This window comes from Sander vitreus, chromosome 20 (assembly GCF_031162955.1).
Source record: "Sander vitreus isolate 19-12246 chromosome 20, sanVit1, whole genome shotgun sequence".
Classification (NCBI taxonomy): Eukaryota; Metazoa; Chordata; class Actinopteri; order Perciformes; family Percidae; genus Sander; species Sander vitreus.
In genome coordinates, this window is record NC_135874.1 from 2,557,493 (window position 1) to 2,577,109 (window position 19,617).

The 19,617-nt window shown below is 42.2% G+C and overlaps 1 protein-coding gene across 2 annotated transcripts in view; it reads right to left on the minus strand.

Annotated features, from left to right (window-relative positions):
* LOC144535343 (estrogen receptor beta-like) overlaps nt 1-19,400 on the minus strand; it is an 82,121-nt gene extending 62,721 nt beyond the window's left edge. The window contains exon 1 of one of the 2 annotated variants that reach the window (XM_078277763.1): nt 19,104-19,400. The gene's annotated coding sequence lies outside the window, so the exon portion shown is untranslated. Of the gene's footprint in view, nt 1-7,866; nt 7,884-19,103 lie in introns of those variants that run through there. The other variant, XM_078277764.1, reaches the window with a different exon arrangement.
* Between the last annotated feature and the right edge of the window lie 217 nt (nt 19,401-19,617).

Here is a 19,617-nt window from a genome sequence, read left to right on the forward strand (position 1 = left end):
AGCAATGCGTGTACAATGATGCCCAAATATGTAATTTTGCTTTGGGTTGTATTGTAACACTAATGACTGATGTCACATGCCTGTTCAATAAAAGTGTTGAACGTCAAAAAGTATGGGCTTATATGGCTTATCTGCTAATGTTAGCTACCGACCGTTACCTTGAAACCATCCAGCAAATAGAAGTTACCGTAGGGTGATTTAACGTCACCCCTCATTTTACACACAGTTAACAACAAAACGCTGAGTGAACATTAATAAAAATGGTTTTAAAACAGTAACGTTAATACAGCTTGTCGGAAGAATACAGCGGGGAGTCAAAGGCAGAGGGACCGTCACCGCAGCGTTCACTAACGTTAGATTCTTGTCTCATCTGGGGTCTGATAAACAGTAAATGCATCAAATTCAGCATCCACAATGCTATTTTCCAATAAACTGTAGCTGTCATATTTCACGGGACACGCGTTGAGTGTGGATTTCATGTCGCGGCTTTCGGCGCTGTTTGCCTAAGATTGAGTAGTACCCACCCTGTTGTTTATTTGGTTGCCAAGACTTCGCGAGGGATGACATCCTGTCACTGTTCAAGCTGCTCACCCTAAGGGGAGCGAGAGCGGATGACAGTTCGCTTGAGTTCAGTAGAGCACACGACTCTGCAGAGTCGGGTAATTACAACTTTATGACTTTTCATAAACAGCTGAAGGAGCGGCGGTGCACGGTGTACAAAGCGGAAACCCTGTTGTGCGTCTGCCCTATTTCCGTGGCGGCAGAAATTGTACCGTGGTGGGCCGCCGCGGTAATATCAACATAGAGGAAACACTGTCTTCTATTACATGAAATAGTCTGCATACATTGTCTGCAGCATGACGCTTTGGTATAAATCCTGATTGGTCGGGGTGGACTAGCTTCTCGATAAAGCTCTCTAGGTGGAGTGCTAAGACTTGGGAATAAAGCTTAATATGATGAGGCTGATGGGCCTGAAATTTGAGCAATCCGTAAGCTCTTTGACCTTTTTGGGTATAACAGAAATTAGCGCAGTGTTGGTTTGTTGGTGAAAAGTTCTCCTCTCTATGGCTGAGGTTGAAGCTTGTAAAATGGTCCAATAGTTCTGATGGAATTCCATCCAACCCTGGCGTTTTCCCTTTTTTAACTGTTTTTAATGCTGATTTAAATTCCTCTAATGTTATAGGTTGACCCAGTTCATCTGCCTCCTCTGGGTCAAGAAGAGGCAGGTTTAGCTCTTTCAGGAACTCCTGGCATTGTGTTGGATCTGGATTGCAGGAGGACTCATACAACTTTGAATAAAAGGATTGAAAAGTGGCGCTGATATCTTTAGGATTTGTTGAGATACCTCGGTCTGTGCGGATGCTGTTGATAGTAGCTCTGGATTCGCTTTGTTTTAATTTCAGATCGAGCAATTTGCTTGGTTTACAACCATTACAATTTTAAATTTTGCCTCACTCTGTGCATTATGAATTCAGCTTTCTGTCTCAGCAAATAATTTAGCTCTGTTCGACTTGTGACCAAAACAGTATGTGTAGATTTAGAAAAACAAGTCTTAAGAGACTGCTCTAAAGATTTACAGCGTTTTTCCAACTCTGCAATCCTTGCCTCTCTTTTCTTCTTCAAATTGACCAAAAAGGAAGATGTGAAATCCCTTTATTTGCCTTTAGTTGCCTGCCAAATGAATGCAGGGCCCGAAACTGAGTCAGTATTGATTGATATAATCTTAGCCAGTTCGGCTCTAAATTCTGCATCAAAAGCTGTGTTCTGGAGAAGGGAATTATTAAATTGCCACCTTCTGGATCTTTCTCCTAACATGTCAGGGGAGAGTGGGATTGGGGCTGTGGTCGGGGTTGTGGATGGCCAGTAGGAGGGGCTAATGAGGGAGTATTGCTGTGGCCAGATAAGTTGTTAAAGGTTGCGTGTTGCTTAAAGGGATACTTCACCGATTTAGCATTAAGCTTTGTATCAGTAGAAACACTGTAGTATTTTTGAATGATCGTGCTTCCCTCCCTCATGTTCCCCTGAGAGGAGAGATCTCTGTATTGTGGGTCTGGAAAAATGTCTTCTGATGACGTAAAGCGACGATTTTTGCGTCATCGGTAGAATTTTGCCCAGAGGCAAAGGACTATAGCCAGTACTTCCGCATAGCCCATAGGGGGTTGGACTGTCGGCTTTTTCTGGAGATTGCCGAGGTAAAAGCGAGTGTCAGCCATCTTGAATCATCGCTTAGCTTCTCAGCAGAAACACATTTATTCATCCAGAAGGAAATTTTAGAACAACAATTATGTGCTTTCAAACTACTGCACACATGTACCACCGGGATACATTGCTAGCCGGTAAGGGGACATCCTCAGCAGTGTGCGGAAAGCGGGACGAGGGTAGGAGTTGGAGCTGGGTGGAAAGCTAACGCTAGCCAGCCACCTGTGCCAAGCTTCACCTGCTACGGAGACCAGCACATCAGCCTGCGGTGTTCCTCGATGCCGCTAGCCCGTAGGGGGACATCCTCAGCGGTGTGCGGAAAGCGGGATGAGGGTAGGAGTTGGAGCTAGGTGGAAAGCTAACGCTAGCCAGCCACCTGTGCCAAGCTTCACCTGCTACGGAGACCAGCACATCAGCCTGCGGTGTTCCTCGATGCCGCTAGCCCGTAGGGGGACATCCTCAGTGGTGTGCGGAAAGCGGGACGAGGGTAGGAGTTGGAGCTAGGTGGAAAGCTAACGCTAGCCAGCCACCTGTGCCAAGCTTCACCTGCTACGGAGACCAGCACATTAGCCTGCGGTGTTGCTTGATGCCGCTAACCGGTAAGGGGGTATCCTCAGCGGTGAAACGCGGAGGATGTCCCTAGCTCGGCTAACGCTAGCCGGCCACCTGTCCCATCAATCCTGCTTGCAAGTGTCTCTTTGGACAACAAACTGGACTACATCCAACTTCAACGAAACTCTGTGTTTTTGTTGTTGTGGAAATATGGCTTACCCGGTAACAGTGCTGCTCTGTCACCGGGTAAGACTAGCTAGTGGAGGTGGGCTTTTTTAACACGGACTGTTGCAGAAATGGGGTGCTTGTATCCAACTAACTGCTAACCGCTGGTGGAGTTTGTGACCATTAGATGAGACCATTCTACATTCCACGCAAATTTATGGCTGTGTTTATACTCTGTTTACAGCCTACCAAGCGCTAATGCTAGTATGTGTTAGCTGAACTTTACAGAGCATATGATGTTTCGTATGTCGTTTTTATATAATGTCGTTTTTATATAATTGAATTGTGTAACCACTTGAGCCACGGTGAAACGTTTCGTGTATATGGTTGAAATGACAATAAAACAGTTGAATTGAGTTGACCGTCTCACTGTCTGTCTGTCTGTCTGTCTGTCTGTAAACGGTAGGCGTGGCTTGGGAGTGGACTCAGAGCAGCGAAGCAAGTGCATTCTGGGATTTGGTGTCTTTCATCCACATGAGCCCAAAACACATTTCCTGGCTTTTCTCGGCCTAGAAGGCACCGATTTCAATTTCTTTTTCACATTTATACTACATAAGTGACCCAATTTAAAGATATATTCAGCTTTCCAGCAGTGAAATATCCCTTTAAAAAGGGCAAAGCACCTGACAATGCAGTCAAACGAGGGAGTTGAGTCACATGTAGGTGTCTCATGTCCACGATCTGGCACAGGAGCATGGTAGGGTCTGAGACGGTTGTAGTGGACAATCTGGGACTTATCAGACTGATCCAGGAGGTAGTGAATCCTATATGTCACTCCAGGAGAATCCACATCAGATCCAAGGCACTCCAATATTTCAAAGGGGCCTTTCCAGTGAGGAGCGAGTTTTCGTTTTGCTGTAGTGGGGTCATTTAACCAGACAAGGTCTCCGGGAACGTAGGGAGTGTGCTTAACACTCTTGTCATACTGTCGTTTCTGCTGATTGTGGGCCCGATCTCTGTTCCATGCAGCCAAACTGAAAGTGGACTGAAGTTTCTGTGTCAATTGTGCAACATAGTCAGCAGGAGAACCCAGTAGAGGAAGATGGTGTGTTGTTAGGTAACAGCATGTCGGCAGGCATCCTGGCTTCATGACCATGTGTGAGGAAGAATGGTGTGAAACCTGTTGTAGAGTGAGGGTTGGTATTGTAAGCCAAAGCAACTTGGTTGAGGCAGTCATCCCATTCACCAGGCTGTTGAAGAAGTGTATGGCTAACTGATCAATAAGAGTCCTGTTGAACCTCTCAATCATGCCGTCACACTGAGGATGATATGGGCTGGTTCGTGTTTTCTGCACGCCCAGCAGTTCACACAGATGTTTCACCAGGTCAGACTCAAACTGACGTCCCTGATCAGTGTGAAGCATCTCCGGAATGCCATGTTCACCGATGAAGTTTCTAAACAGACATTTCGCAACTGTTATGGAGTGCTGGTCTGGAATGGCATAGAGGTTGACATTCTTGGACAACAAGCACATACCTGTTTCCATGACTTGTGATGGGGAGCTCAAGTATGTCAGCTGCAACCTTTTGGAATGGCTCAGTAGCAACAATTGTTCTCATTGGAGCTCTCTGATGAGGTGTGGGACTCTGTCTTGCGTCACATGGAGTACATTGCTTGCACCACATCTTGATGTCATGTGACATAAAGGACCAATAGCACAGTTGCTGAGCACGTTTCAGGACTTTATCAGCAGATAGATGACCAATTACTGGATTTCCATGCAGCATCTGCAGAACAGTGTCTTTCAAAGCATGAGGGACAATCATTTGATGGAGCGCTGATTTTGTGGATGGGTTGAAAACTTTACGTCTGAGTACACCATTATGAAAGGTAAGTCTGTGGAACTCGTGCCAAAGTGCCTTCTCAGTTTTTTCATGCGCCAGTATGGTGGTTTCTGTCCTTTAACTTTCCAGCTAATGACCTCTGACAGTATGGAGTCTTGCTGTTGTTCCTTTTTGAAATCATCTTCAGGGAGCTGAAGCACAAATGTGGGGGAGACAGACTGTGAAACACACTGTGAGGAGGCTGGAGGAGGCTGTGGTCCAGTCAAGTTATAGCAAACTGGCTTTGTATCAGTACTGCAGAGACTGTGATGTACAGAACTGACAGGACTAGACAGACTTACAGGACTTAGACTAGAATGTCTCTTGTCAGAGCGTGGATTACCAGGAGCACTGGAGAAGGTGCTCTGCTCTGTTGGTCTGATGTCAGCAGGGCGATGTGATTGCATGCATTGCATGCATTGCATCTGCATTGAGGTGACTGTGGCCATTCTTGTGAATTACAGTCCATTCAAAAGGATCAAGTTCAAGAGCCCAGCGTGCACGACGACCAGTTCTGTCATTGTCAATGGGTATTTTTCTGAGACCCAGGAGAGGTTTGTGGTCAGTGACAATAACAAAGGGCTGTTTGTAAAGGTAGCGGCGGAAATGTCGCACGGCCCAGACAATGCCCCAGAGTTCTCTGTCATATGTTGACCATTTTCTTTCTGCTTTTGTGAGGACATGACTAGCATAAGCAATCACTTTTTCTTGATTCCCTTGTCTCTGAGCAAGCACAGCACCAACAGCAGAGCCTGAAGCATCTGTGTAGAGGGAGAATGGCACAGTAAAGTCAGGGAATGCAACCACTGGAGGGTTTGTGAGTGCATGTTTCAGGTAAGTAAATGCATCCTGACATTGAAAAGTCCATTGGAAAGGTGCATTCTTCTCTGTGAGGGCGTGTAGGGGGACACTGATGTGCAAAGCTTCTGATGAACTTGTGGTAATATGAACAAAGTCCAAGAAATGCTCTTACTTCTGTAGCTGACCGTGGAATAGGCCAGTCTTGAACACTTTTCACATTTCGCGGGTCTGGCTGAATGCCGTCTTTGGATATAACATGGCCCAGAAACTGTACCTGATCTCTGGCAAAACAGCATTTTGAGGGATTCAGCTTCAGGCCACTTAACTGGAATCTGGAGAGAATTTCTTCCAGGTGCTGGAGATGTTCACTGAAAGAGCAGCTGTAGATGAGGACATCTTCCATGAGGAGGTTTTCCATGGGAGGCCTCGAAGTACCATTTCCATCAAGCGCTGGCATGTGGCTGGAGTGTTGGTGAGACCCATTGGCATAACTTTAAAGTGATAAAGGCCACTACCTGTTGTGAATGCTGTCTTTTCACGGTCTTCCTCATTCAGCTCAACTTGCCAATAGCCATGTTGCAGGTCCATTGTGGAGAACCAGGCAGACCCCGACAAAGCATCCAGTGCGTCGTCGACTCTTGGAAGAGGGTGGGAATCCTTGATTGTCACTGCATTGAGTTTTCTGTAGTCCAGGCAGAAACGCCATGTGCCATTTTTCCTGCGCACCAAAACAACTGGCGCAGCCCAGGGACTGTAGCTTTCTTCAATGACATCTGCTTTTAACAGGTTTTCAACTTGAGTCTGTAGTTCAGCTCTCTGTTCTGGTGTCACTCTGTAGGCTCTCTGTTTAATTGGTGTGGCATCACCGGTGCGGATTTGATGCCTGATGATGCTCGTGCGACCTCTGTCCTCTGAGTGTTTACTGAATACTGCTGAGTATTTCTGAAGCAGTGATTTCAGAGACTGAACTTGGGAAGGCGACAGGTCGCTGTCATTTATCTGGACAGATGGAGCTAAATCATGTACAAGGGAGGTTGCACAACATATCCCTTCACCTGATATGATGTCAACAGATGAAGCCGAATGAAACTCACCCAGGTGTTGACCTGAATGCAGCTCAATGTCAACTCTGGAGGGATTTAAGATTCGAACAACAGTTGTGCCATTTTGAACCTCACTGAGAGAATGTGCCACAATGATGTCACACGATGGGTTGGGCATGAGAACACCATAGTAGTCAGTTGGCATGGTGAATCAGCCATTAGATGGCACAGACACATTACAGCAGGTGGCCACTTCATGTCCTTTTGTTTTTGATGTCAAGTAGGGCATGGTGTTTCTGCAGAAAATCGAAACCAAGAATGACCTCTGAGAATTTCAAAGTCCTGTTGCCATACCTGATTTCCAAGTCTGATCCCAATCGTTAACTTGCCTAAAATGTCCAGGCACTGTCCATTGACTGAGCGAGTTGGCAGAGAAGAGGGTGTCATGGGGTGTTTTCTCAATGCTGTGTGAGAGTTACGAAAATCTTTGCTCACAATGGAGACAGTAGAACCAGAGTCAATTAAAGTGCACACTTCAATGCCCTCAACAATAGCCAGGATTGTAGAAGAGACAGAATCATCAGGTTGTGAGTCATTCTTGTCAGGCATTAACTTGGGGGAATCATTCCGGGGCTGTGAGACAGTAGCTGATGTTTGCCCCTCAACAGCAGCTAAGGGAAGTTTCCCTGACGGTTGGAGCCAGAGTGTGGATATCTTTCAGGAGACTGGAAGCGAACACTGCCTCTAGTGTGTGGACATGCGTCTCTGTTTCTCTGTGGAGCAGGACAGCAGGGCTGTGTCTGTATCCGTTTGTGTCATCATTGTCATGACGACCATACCTGGAGTGCTGATAGGACTGGCGTGAGGGAGAGCGATGCGTCACGTCTGTCATTGTCATGCCACTGATGGTCTCTCTGAGCAACAGGGGAAGGAGGACAGCGTTAATAGCAGGACCCTGGATCACGACCATGATGCTGCTCAGGTAAGTAATTGTCTCTGCAATGTTGTCTGTTATGGTAGGGTTGTGGAGAGACACTGCGTGCACTGTATCGTGCATCGTTGGAGGAAAACCTTTCAGGTTTTGAGTCTACACACTGAGCCAGGTAACTGTGTTTCTCTCCTAACAGGTGTACTTCACTTTGTAAGCTGTTGACAGTAAGAGTCAGCTGCTCAACTGCATGCAGAAGCTTGTCATCAGTAAGTTTAGGACAAACCATAGCTACCTGCTCTGAAGATTGAATTGAGATACAGTCGTCCGTTGTGCTCTCTCACAGCGGCTGGCGATACGCAGGGCTTCCTCAAGTCCTCAGCACCCATCTCATGGACTTTTGACTGAAGATTTGGGTCCATCAATCAATCATCCCAATAACAATCCATGGAGCGGTGGTAGTGTGGCTATGTCCTCCAGAGGACAGGTCATGTCACGTCTTGAAGTTTATTCCCTCCTAAAAAAAAACAGTACACCGCCACAAGGAAGTGTTGAGATGCTCTGTCTGTCATGTATGCCAAAACTGTAAATAAATATACCAGCAGTAGGAAACAGTGTGTGGGGTACATACTCCGGTATTCTTCAGTTGGGGAGTTTTTAGTCTCTGGAAAGGCCCTGATCCTACTGTAATATTTACTATTTGATTAAATATCTTAATAGCATCTTTAAAAAAAGGTAATTCTCAAATTTGAAACTGAGATTACTTCAATTCACTGGTTTAAAAAGGTAAAAAGACTGGTCTACGTGATTATTACATGAATACATTTGCTCAAACACTTGCTTGGTTATATTTATTTCAAAAACAAGGGACAAATGTGGCCGGGTTGGGTCAGTGGGTAGAGCAGGTGCACATACACTTGGAGGTTTATGTCTCGACGCAGAGGTCCAGGGTTCGAATCCGACCTGTGACGATTTCCTGCATGTCTTCCCCCTCTCTCTCCCCTTTCTCACTTAGCTGTCCTGTCAAAATAAAAGGTGGAAAAGCCCAAAAAATAATCGTAAAAAAAAAAAAAATAATAATAAATTAAAGCTGCAAGCAGCGCTGAACGGGCCCTCACCTTCTTGCAGACGCATCATCATGTAGACCACACATTCTAAGTTTCATGTAAATTGGAATAACTTTTGCCAAGATACAATGTAAGATGTTTTAACAGCCACCTTCAGGAAGTTGTTCCTCCATAACTTGCGCATTGTTTTAGCTATCAAACTTTTAGTCACGAGGGTCCACCGAGTCTATATCCAAGTTTTCATGCAGATTGGACTCACGGCCAAAGGAGTTAGACAAAGTATGTTTCCCATATATCGCTATGTGGCTAATTAATAAAAAAAGTTCTAACAGCGCCATCTAATGGCTGATTCACTCTAAATTTGGCATGGATGCTCAAGCCCCTATGCGGAACAACTGTGTCATGTTTGGTGTCAATTGGAATAAATCTTGGTAAGATACGCAACTTCCTGTTTCGACAGCCCCCTACAGGAAGTTGGTCCTCTGTAACTTGCGCATTGTGTTAGCTATCAAAATTCTTTTGATAACTTTTTGTCATGAGGGTCCACCGAGTCTACGTGTACATTTTTGTGCAGATGGGACTCACGCTCTAGGAGGAGTTAAAAAAAAAGTTTTCGCTCAAAGCGAATTTGCTAATTAATTAAAAAAATGAAAACAGCGCCATCTAAAGGCTGATTGACGATTGATATTTGGCACACAGCCTCATTGGCACATGAGGAACAACTGTCTTAAGTTTTGTGTCCATCAGAATAGTCGAGTGCAAGATACAACCGTTCCTGTTTCGACACCCACCTACAGAAAGTTGGTCCTCTGTAACTTGCACATTGTTTTAGCTATTCAAATTCTTTTGATAACTTTTTGTCATGAGGGTCCTCCGAGTCTGATCGGACTCACGCCCCAGGAGTAGTTAGACAGAGTAGGTTTCCCATATATCAATAGTTTGCTGATTAATTAAGAAAAATTAAAACAGCGCCATCTAATGGCCGATTGACGCCAAGTTTGGCACAGATGCTAAACCAGCCATGATGAACAACCTTGTCAAGTTTCGGGGCAATGTGAATAATTGTTGCCAAGATAACGCAACTTCCTGTTTAGACAGGAAGTTGCTGTAACTTGCGCATTTTTTCAACTATCAAAATTCTCTGGATAACTTGTCATGAGGGTCAACGGATACTACCTGCAAAGATTCAAGAAGATTGAAATCACGGCCTAGGATGAGTTCGAAAGAATGTAAAACACATGAAAAATGCATAATTAAAAATGGACGCCTTCCGGTTGGCCGGAGCTAATGAAGGTGAATGGGAAATATGTCCGCAATGATTAGAGCAAAATGGGTATTAAATCTGGTGAAGATCGGAGCAACTATGTCCATGTTAAGGCCTTCCAGGCATTAGGGGGCGCTATGGAGCCCACTTACAGGTTTGGGCCAAAATCGCTGTACAGTCTCGCAAAGCTCCCAGGTGTTTATGTGGGCACCAATTTTTGTGAGTTTCCGTATATATATTGAGGCCGTCAAAAATGTGCCCAAGTGCTAAAACCAATTAGGGTCCCACGCCCACTTTGACCAATCAGTACCTTACCCCTAAGGGTGGCTTCATGAGTGAGCTACACAAATTTGTTTGTGCGTAATATGTGCAATTTTTATCCTATAAAAGTTCTTTGGATAACTTTTTGTCAGGTCCGTCTGGAGATGCTACCTGCCGAGTTTCGTGCAGATTGGTCGCACGGTTTAGGAAGAGTTCGGCAAAGTAGGTTTTCGATAAATTTTTCACACATAAAAATCTAAGCGGAAATGGGCGTGGCCTATATCAGAAGATTCAGCTGGATCCAAGGAACGTGAAAATATATGGTTTTTGAATGTGAGATGTACGGTTTGGGAGTTATAGGGCCAAATGTTTTTTTCTGCAATAGGGACACCTAGTGGTGGATATGTGTAATTTTTTTAATCTTTGCAATTTTCACCAGTTGTGACGTGTGCAAATTTTTGTGAGTTTTCGTGCATGCTAACCCCCTCAAAAATGCGACGAGGAATTGGTAAAAATAATAATCTGATCAAAAACAATAGTGTCCTTGCAGTTTCACTGCTCGGGCCCTAAAAAAGGGACAAATCAACTCCATCATTGGGAAATGGCAATGGTCTTGTGTAATCCTTATTGTCAAACATTTTCTGGTTCCAGCTTTTTTAAGATGCTGTTTTTACGCTGTTTTTACGCCTTAGACTAGACTAGCTGAATAACATTTTTTTTTTATAGATTAACAATTAAAGTCATTGTTTGTTGCTGCCCTACACTCCGCCTCAACCTCGTAAATGTGTTGTGGTTTTGTTATTTTATGATCCAGTCTGTAGATAGACACAAGGCCCGATGACTTCAACCCCTGACAATCTGGTTGCTTTCTGCTTATACACTTGGTAATATTAATAAATGTAAGTTTTTCTACTCTTGCACGTTTACATTGTTCTGAACATGAGAATAACAGCAGGTCCGAAAAAATTATGGGTGGATGTTTTTTCAGTTATTGACACTAGGAGTTACAACATTTTAAGTACATGAATTTCAACATCAAGTCCAAATATGTTGTAATAAACTGGCACACGATGAACAACAATGAAAAACCTGGAACAGCAGAGTCCAGTCAAAGAAAAAGTCCAACCAGGACCCTGCACTGTTTTTTTACATCTCATAATAATGGGATCTCTCGCATTAAGAAAAAAAATATTTCGATACCGTTTCTGACCACAAATGTAGCTCAGGTCTGCCACCTACGGAAAGATAGAAGATAAAAAGGTCAAAGTATGTCTGTCTTCACAAACACAAACATCACAAACAACTTTGTTGGAGCTGCACACACACATCAGTTTCAACACATCCACATGAAAGGTTCCTGAGGGCACACATTGCTGTTAGGCTTTAACAAAGCATGAGTCAGCAACAAGAAATATCAGGAGCGAGTTGCACGAAACAAGAAATGAATGAAAATACAATGCGTTTCTCTGGAGAGCATAGTTTGCGGCCAGTATATTAAAATCCTGTTTATTTCTGGTGTATAAAAAGGAGTGTGGAGCTGCCCCCCCCTCTCAAGACAAGGCTCCCAGCCAGCAACACATACTGAAACACAAAGACCCCCCAGCAAAACCATTAGCCAGCCCCAACGCTCCCATTTTCTCAGCCACACAAAGGCAACAAGGAGCTGCTGGAGGAGAGTTGTGTTGAGTTGAAGAGGTGGACAGATTATATGGTAGCAGGACGGAGCTGCTCCTGGCTCCCAGAGGAGCCCAACATCCAGGAGTGGGGCTAGAAGGAGGTGCACAGGGTGGCACCGGCACCCCCTGAATAACACATCCTCACTCCCATCACGTCAAAAAGCAATGCTTGGTCAGTATATATATATATATATTTTTTTTTAAATGTATTTTATGTTGTTCCCACTTAAAAAAATCCTAGAATCGCCCCTGCCAACAGCGGGACGCTTCAGCAGAATGGACAGGCTGATTACAGTGTCCAGATTTGGAGCAATTGTTCCTGTCAGTGCCGCTGCACTGTCTAGCTGCCAGACAGCTCTGTCCCGTCTACTGTAATACTGCACTCTGAAAAAATACACCACAACCTTAAGAAGTCATTTTACCTTCTTCGAAAGTGTCTCACTTTTCTTCAAAAGATAAAATATCAGAGATTAAATGATTATATAAAAAAACTTGTTAAAAGGTGCCACAGTGTAGACAGTTTATTTCAGTCAAACTAACAGCGATACCTTACCAATGTCTAATAAATGAAAATATTGGGCAAGATAGAGGAAAAAAAGCTGAGACAATTAGTTGATTAATTGCATTGCAAGCACATTTTAAAGATTTTAAAGCAAAAATGCTATACTGTATAGTTCCTATACTTTTCTTTGTCATGCATTACAGTAAACTGAATATATTTGGGTTTTGGGTTGTTAGTGAAATCAAATAAGAACTTAGATTAGTCACCTTGGACAAAATAATTAATAAAAATGTCCAAAAACAATATCTGCAGATAAATCAATAATAAAAGAATAACACTACGGGCCCTTAGCTGAAAATGTGAGTAACTGGTTTTTACTTAACAAATTGAGATTGTCCTTCAGAGAGCTTTGTGATTGCAGGAGTGACATATAAAAGACAGGGGTGAAAGCTAGGGCGTAGGTATAGTTTGCATTACAACCGAGGGCTCTGGGGGTCGTCCCCCAGAAAAGTTTCAGCGTCAAACATTCATTTCATGCACTCTAAGAAATAAATCTGTAAAATAACGTAACGTAATAAAAGTATAGATTCTGTGGTAGCTCATTACCCAGACTTTGCTGTAATTAAAAAAGCAGAAATGATGTGTGTAGCTTAGAGCTGGGCAATATATCGATATTATATCAATATCGTGATATGAGACTAGATATCATCTTAGATTTTGGATATCGTAATATGGCATAAGTGGTGTCTTTTCCTGGTTTTAAAGGCTGCAATTACAGTAAAGTGATGTCATTTTCTGAACTTACCAGACTGTTGAAACTGTTCTATTATTTGCCTTTACCCACTTAGTCATTATATCCACATTACTGATAATTATTTATAAAAAATCATTGTGTAAATATTTTGTGAAAGCACCAATAGTCAACATTGCAATATCGATATCGAGGTATTTGGTCAAAAATATCGTGATATTTGATTTTCTCCATATCGCCCAGCCCTAGTGTAGCTACAGTAAAAATACAATCAATTTTCTGTTATATCTCATATCTCATATAAAGATGCTCAGTTAGTAAACTTCTGAAAACATTGAAGAAAAAAAATCATAAAAAGCGTCAAAGTTAAAAAATAAATAAATCACAAAAATGTCTTAAAAAGCGACACGTCAAAAAAAGTGACAACGTGGACTTAATCTCCCAAAACCAATCTTATTTTTTTGAGGGGGACAAATCCACCTCTTCTAAATATTGGGGACATATCCCCTCAAACTGCCAAAGTGCTGTTGAGCAAGACACCTTTGCCGTGAGACCCCGGGCCTGCTTGCATATGATGGATGTTCCCAACAGGGATCAATAAAGAGTTATATTTCCTCATCTATCCATGACAAAGAAACATATGGTATCAACATACAGTATTATGAGAAATATATATATATATATATATATATATATATATATATATATATATATATATATATATATATATATATATATATATATATTTATTTTTTACATTTTATTCAGTTTCCACCTAACAAATGTTAAAGCTGCAGTGGGTAGAATGCAAACAAACACCAAAATTTAAAGTAGAGTGAGACTTCTTCCTGCAGCTTTCCCTCTCCCCTCTCTGTCGCGCAGGCAATGCAAGAGCAGAACAGCCAATAGGAACGCTCTCTCTCTCTCTCTCTGAAATGACCCGGGATTGGCCAAAGTCTCCTGTTACGGCTAGATTATCTAAAGCCTGAAAACAGAGCCAAGAGGAGGTACAGATGTCTAGTTTTCTCTCAGACCACATGAATTACAATACGCTAAAGGATTATTATAGAATTCTTGCCTGACAACGCAAAAAATAAAGTTCCTACCACAGGAAGCTAGGAAGCCGACCAACATGCAGATATATTGTCAGAAGATACACAAGTTGCATTCAAAGGTCAGAGGTAGGCCTGTAACAATTCAATCAAATTTGAATTGTCTCAGAAATAATTGTGATTAACAATATAATTGTCTCTTTCAGTTGAATTTAGAAATAATTTATTTATTACTTTTTCAAACAAAATAAAGTGTTGGATCCCAGGATTCATCTTTTGTTATATATATATCACTATTATGTGACCCAGATAGTGTAATAACACAGGTACACAGCCTATGAAGTAAACCACGCCTCTTTATAAAACATTGTATTTTTTCTTTAATGAACATAAAATTGAAAATATTACAGTATTATATATTTTTCTGGACCTTAGCTAATGTTAGCAATTAACTGCAGAAACAAAGAAACCGCGATTATGTACAAACAAAATTGCAATAAGACAATTACATAATAATTGTGGCCTAGTCAGAGGTGTGTATTTGGTAAACATGATGCAGCAACGTGAATTATCTGAAGCTGCTCCGTGCGCAAACACATTAAGGCCAGGAATAAAGCAAATGGTATGTGTATGCTATGGCTGGGACTGTTACTGCATTACCGCGGTCACGTGTCGCCTACTGTCATCACCACAAAAAAACATTGGCCTGCACGTGTGTGCACTTTGTGTCTAAGGTTTTCTAAACAAAATTTATCATCAAAAGATGGAGCAAATCCGACCTTTCGCGAGTTGGAGAGCGCAATGTTCCATTCGTGTTGACCATTAGGCCTATATGCTTTTCCTTACAGCGGCACTCATGCTACTCTCCGTTACCGCTCGCTCTCCTTGCGCGACCACATGGGCACTGACGTCACTCACTTAAGGCACCCTGCCATTCTCACTCTAACTTACGCTACTCTCGTAAGGGGTATACCGTGATACCGTGGGAATTTCTTGCTTTTCAACCGCGGTAAGAAAAAATCCATACCGTCCCAGGCCTAGTGTATGCAGAACCATGTCTGACCTCCATGCGCAGCTAGGTGTAACAAACCAATAACAGCATGCACACCCACACCCAACACTGTTAAAGCTTGATCTCCAGCACGTACGACAGCTATAATGATCCTAAATATACAAAATCCAAAAAAAGTCCTTAAAGGGATACTTCACCGATTAGCATTAAGCTTTGTATCAATAGAAACCCGGTAGTATTTTCGAATGACCCTGCTTCCCTCCCTCATGTCCCCCTGAGACTAGATTTCTCTGTATTGTGGGTGAAGCGAAGCAAGTGCATTCTGGGAGTTGTTGTCTTTCGTCCACATGAGCCAAAAATACATTTTCTGGCTTTTCTGTCTTTTCTGTCCTCTAATGACCAGAAAACACATCCTTCACACATTTTAAAAAATTAAATAAAGTGACCTCTCATCCAACAATCAGCAGCAGGGCAGCTGACTATCACACCGGCAGCAAGTGAACAGTGTTTCTCACTGAAAGACATAGAAAACATGCTGAACGCATTGCCTGCCACAAACATTTGCAAAACCTTTAATAAAAGCTTGGAAACATGCATCGTTTACATCAGCTTTCAGTTTTCTTCCCGGCTTCTTCAGCCACTGCATTACCATCCTCTGCAGTCAGCAGAAATGTGTATCATTCATGGCGTGCTTTGAGTTTCCGCTCCCAAACCCGACCGGCACAGTGCCTGTTTGAGCAAATCATCGGTTTATTTTGTTTTCCAAGTAGGCACTACTGTATTCCCAACTTAAAATATCAACACTTGACACTAGACTACAAAAACATGGTTGGAAAATGTTCCCTCAATTTTTAGAGTTTGATCTAAGTGAGAGTTTTTACAGTGCCCATGAGTAGCAGGAATTAGAGAATGTTGGATTTTTCTTTAAAAAATTACTGAAATGGTTAACCGATTATCAAAGTAGCCGTCAGTTAGTTTTCTGACATTGTTTCAATCAGCTCTATACTAGAGGGCATTTAACAACAAGGTCATACATGCAAAACTACTGGAATAGTACTTTTAAGATCAAGGCAGGAAGCAGCTGTAAGCATCAGTCACCAAGTTCATGTGCATTCACACATCTTCCATAAAACCTAATGGGACTTTTCTTCTCCGTGGTCGGGGACCTTATTCAGGATGTTCAGGTCTGCGGTAAAACTGCTGCAACACAAATGTGAGTGAATACAGAGAATGCTGGCTCCAGAGATCAAACTTTGCGCTTTCAACATGTTTTAGTGCGATTCCATCCCTGATACCACACACACTGACTGCACGACAGCCTCCTCTCACTGCTGCCTAACCTGCCTGGAAAACACCCAGCGAGGGTGACTGCACCGAGGAAACAAACGTGCGGCGCCGTGTTTTCATTACACTCTGTACTCTGCGTATCTTGGCTGATGGAAACCTGGGGATGGATGCGGGGGAGCTATCAGGAATTCTTGATCAGCGTGACCTTGACGAGTTTTCGGCGGTGGAATGCTTTTCAACGTGGGTGAAACCCGGAGGACGGAAGGGGATGTGCTTAAAGTCTGACTTCTTATTTCTGATAACGGCAGCACTCACTCACTCACTCACACACTCACTCACTCACTTCATGAGTGATAAAATAATCACCAGCGGCGTCAGAAGATTAGAGGGCAAACCAAATGTCCCTTACAAAAAAACTACAGTAATATAACAAACTGTGGAGGGACAGCATATGAAAATCTGCTGGAAGATTATGAAAAACATGAAATAAAATACAAATTAAAGTCACTTTTACAGTTCTGCTGACGGACATTAACTCTGAATATAAAGTACATTTTTAGTGAGGAAAACTGAACTGACAGATCTGACTGGATTGATTTACGCCTGCCATTTAGTGTTTGAAAACTTTTTCATATCGTGCATGCATATCAGCCGCAGAGAAAGATATGATTTAGTGCACAAACTGGTTGCAGAGGAAGGGAGATCTTGGATGAAAAGGCCATCCTCATTAGATACATACATACATACAATACATACAATACAAAGATGGAAATAAGATGGATTTTGTCATTTATTTTATTCTTTACAGGAAGTTCCATACATAAAAGTATGAAACTATGTGTCTAGTTTTCACACGTTTGTATGCATATGACTTCTGTTTGTGGGTTTGCAGTCTTTTCTATACCTTACAAGTACAATTCTGACAAAAATACTCTTTGACATCTTACAGATTTCAGATATTGGAAATTGGGCACAAAATTTCAGCATACAGATTATCTGTATTGGTGTTTTATTTGACCAAAAACCGATAAAAGTTAATGAATTAAAAAGTGTCTTACTTTGGCTCTCCTACAGTAGTTATATTATTTTTAAATGGACGTTTACTGTAGTAAATTTAGTATTTTTTATTTATGATTTTTTATTAACTTATTTATGTAAGACATGCTTGTATGCATTTTTTTTTTTACTGTAAATGCATATCGGTTCCAAATATCAGTTATCGTTTTTATTAACTACTTCGGTATAGTTATCGGCCCTGAAAAAACAGTATCGGTCAACCCTAATTTGTACACACAATTACTCTTTATGTACAGATATTACTTTTATTTGAAGGCAACATGGAAGAGATGTGTTCATAAATATGGACATTTTAACATCTGTAACTACATGAGGATGACTGTGTGTATGACTGAAAGCTCCAGAACTGCTACTAAATGGCTATTGTGGTAAGATTGTTCTGTCAACTGCTGGGATGTTTTGTCTTCTCTAGTCTCTCCCTAGAGGTTTATGGTGTTTGAAATCAACAAAGTAAACAGCAAAAAGGATTATATTAATTAATAGTGTCCCCTATTAGCTCAGGAATAAATTCCTACAAATTATACAGTTATAGTAAAACTGATTTTTTATAAGTATCTTAATTTCTAAGAGTTGGTTGCACACCTACAGTTGTATAAAAACATCAGTTCCTACAGAGGATGCTTTAAATCAAAGGGTAGCTTTTGTTTCAACATGGGTGGGGGACACACATTATAACCAGGGGGGTCTGAGGGTCATCCCCCATAAATGTTGAGCGTCAAACACTTCATTTCCTGCATTCTGGTGAATGTTTATGTATCAGCTTATGGAGGAAATGTATTTATTTATTTATGTAAAGGAAATTATTATTTGCCTGTATTGTTCAAAACTTTCTGCATATTCAAAATATCACGTTTCGGGATTTCTTTTTCTTTTTTAGGAATCATGTACATCTACAATAACAAATCTGTTAGAGAATGAGACCATGTTAAAGCCAGAAGCTCCAAAATTTAAATCTACATAAATCTCTTTACATAAAAGTGTGTCAGAATGCAGGAAATTAAGTATTTGACGCTCAACATTTTCCTGGGGGTGGACACTATGATATGGCCCCCCATCCTGTCCCATACATATACAGTACAGTATACCTACTACAATACATTAGACTACACCACTGGCAGCTAACCAAAATCATAAACCACATTAAGTCAATGGAGAACTCTTGAAGCCATAGGTGTAATTTACAGGGGGGGGATAATCAAAACTGGCCAGTGCAACCCACCCCAAAAAACTATTATAATTTCCTCTACATAAGACAAGACATGAGAACCATAACTCGATGCAGAAAAGGCACAAATTGTTGCAGAAAAATCCACCAGAACGCAGAAGTGTTTGATGCTCAAAATTTGAACCCAAAGTTATGCCCTTGCTTGAAGCTGCAAAGCACCGCGTAAAGTTTCCTGAGAAAACCGCGTTAGAACCAGCTGATTCTAATCAGTCCAATCAAAACAGAACAGAGCCCAGCTGCACCTGTCGCCCTGGAGACGACAGCTCTCTTTTACTCTGTCAGACTCTTTTGCTGCTTCTCTCCATAGAAAAAAAAATAAATTTAGAAATTAAAAGAAATAATATTCCATGTCACTAACCTGTCGCTGGGTCCAGACAGTGATCAGAGGACGGGATCAGCTGCTGCTTCCGCCGGGTTCCAGCGCCTCCGCTGCGGCTGCTGCTGCGAACAGTCAATGAATTCGGGTGGAGGCAAAAGAAAACAAGAACCGCGACGCGTAAAAGTTCAACTATAAAAACGGACACGTCACATGTACCCCGGCGCTTATTTCCTCCGCGTTATTCCTCCAAGAACTTCTCCATTCCCGGCGTCGTTAATACTCCCCTTATTCATCCCCACTCCGGTCCTCACAGCGATAGCCAGGTTAAGGTTTGGCCGCTTTGGAAAACCTCACTGGTCCCGCCCTTCTGGAGAGCTGCCCAGCAGCGCTGCGCACTGAAGGGGGCAAGGCCGCTTTATTTGTATAGCACATTTCAAAAACAAGGCAATTCAAAGTGCTTTACATAAAACATTCAAGACTAGTTAAAAGCAATTAAAATACGAGAATAAAAGTTACAGTGCAGTATAAGAAATGAGCAGCATCAAAAAGAAAG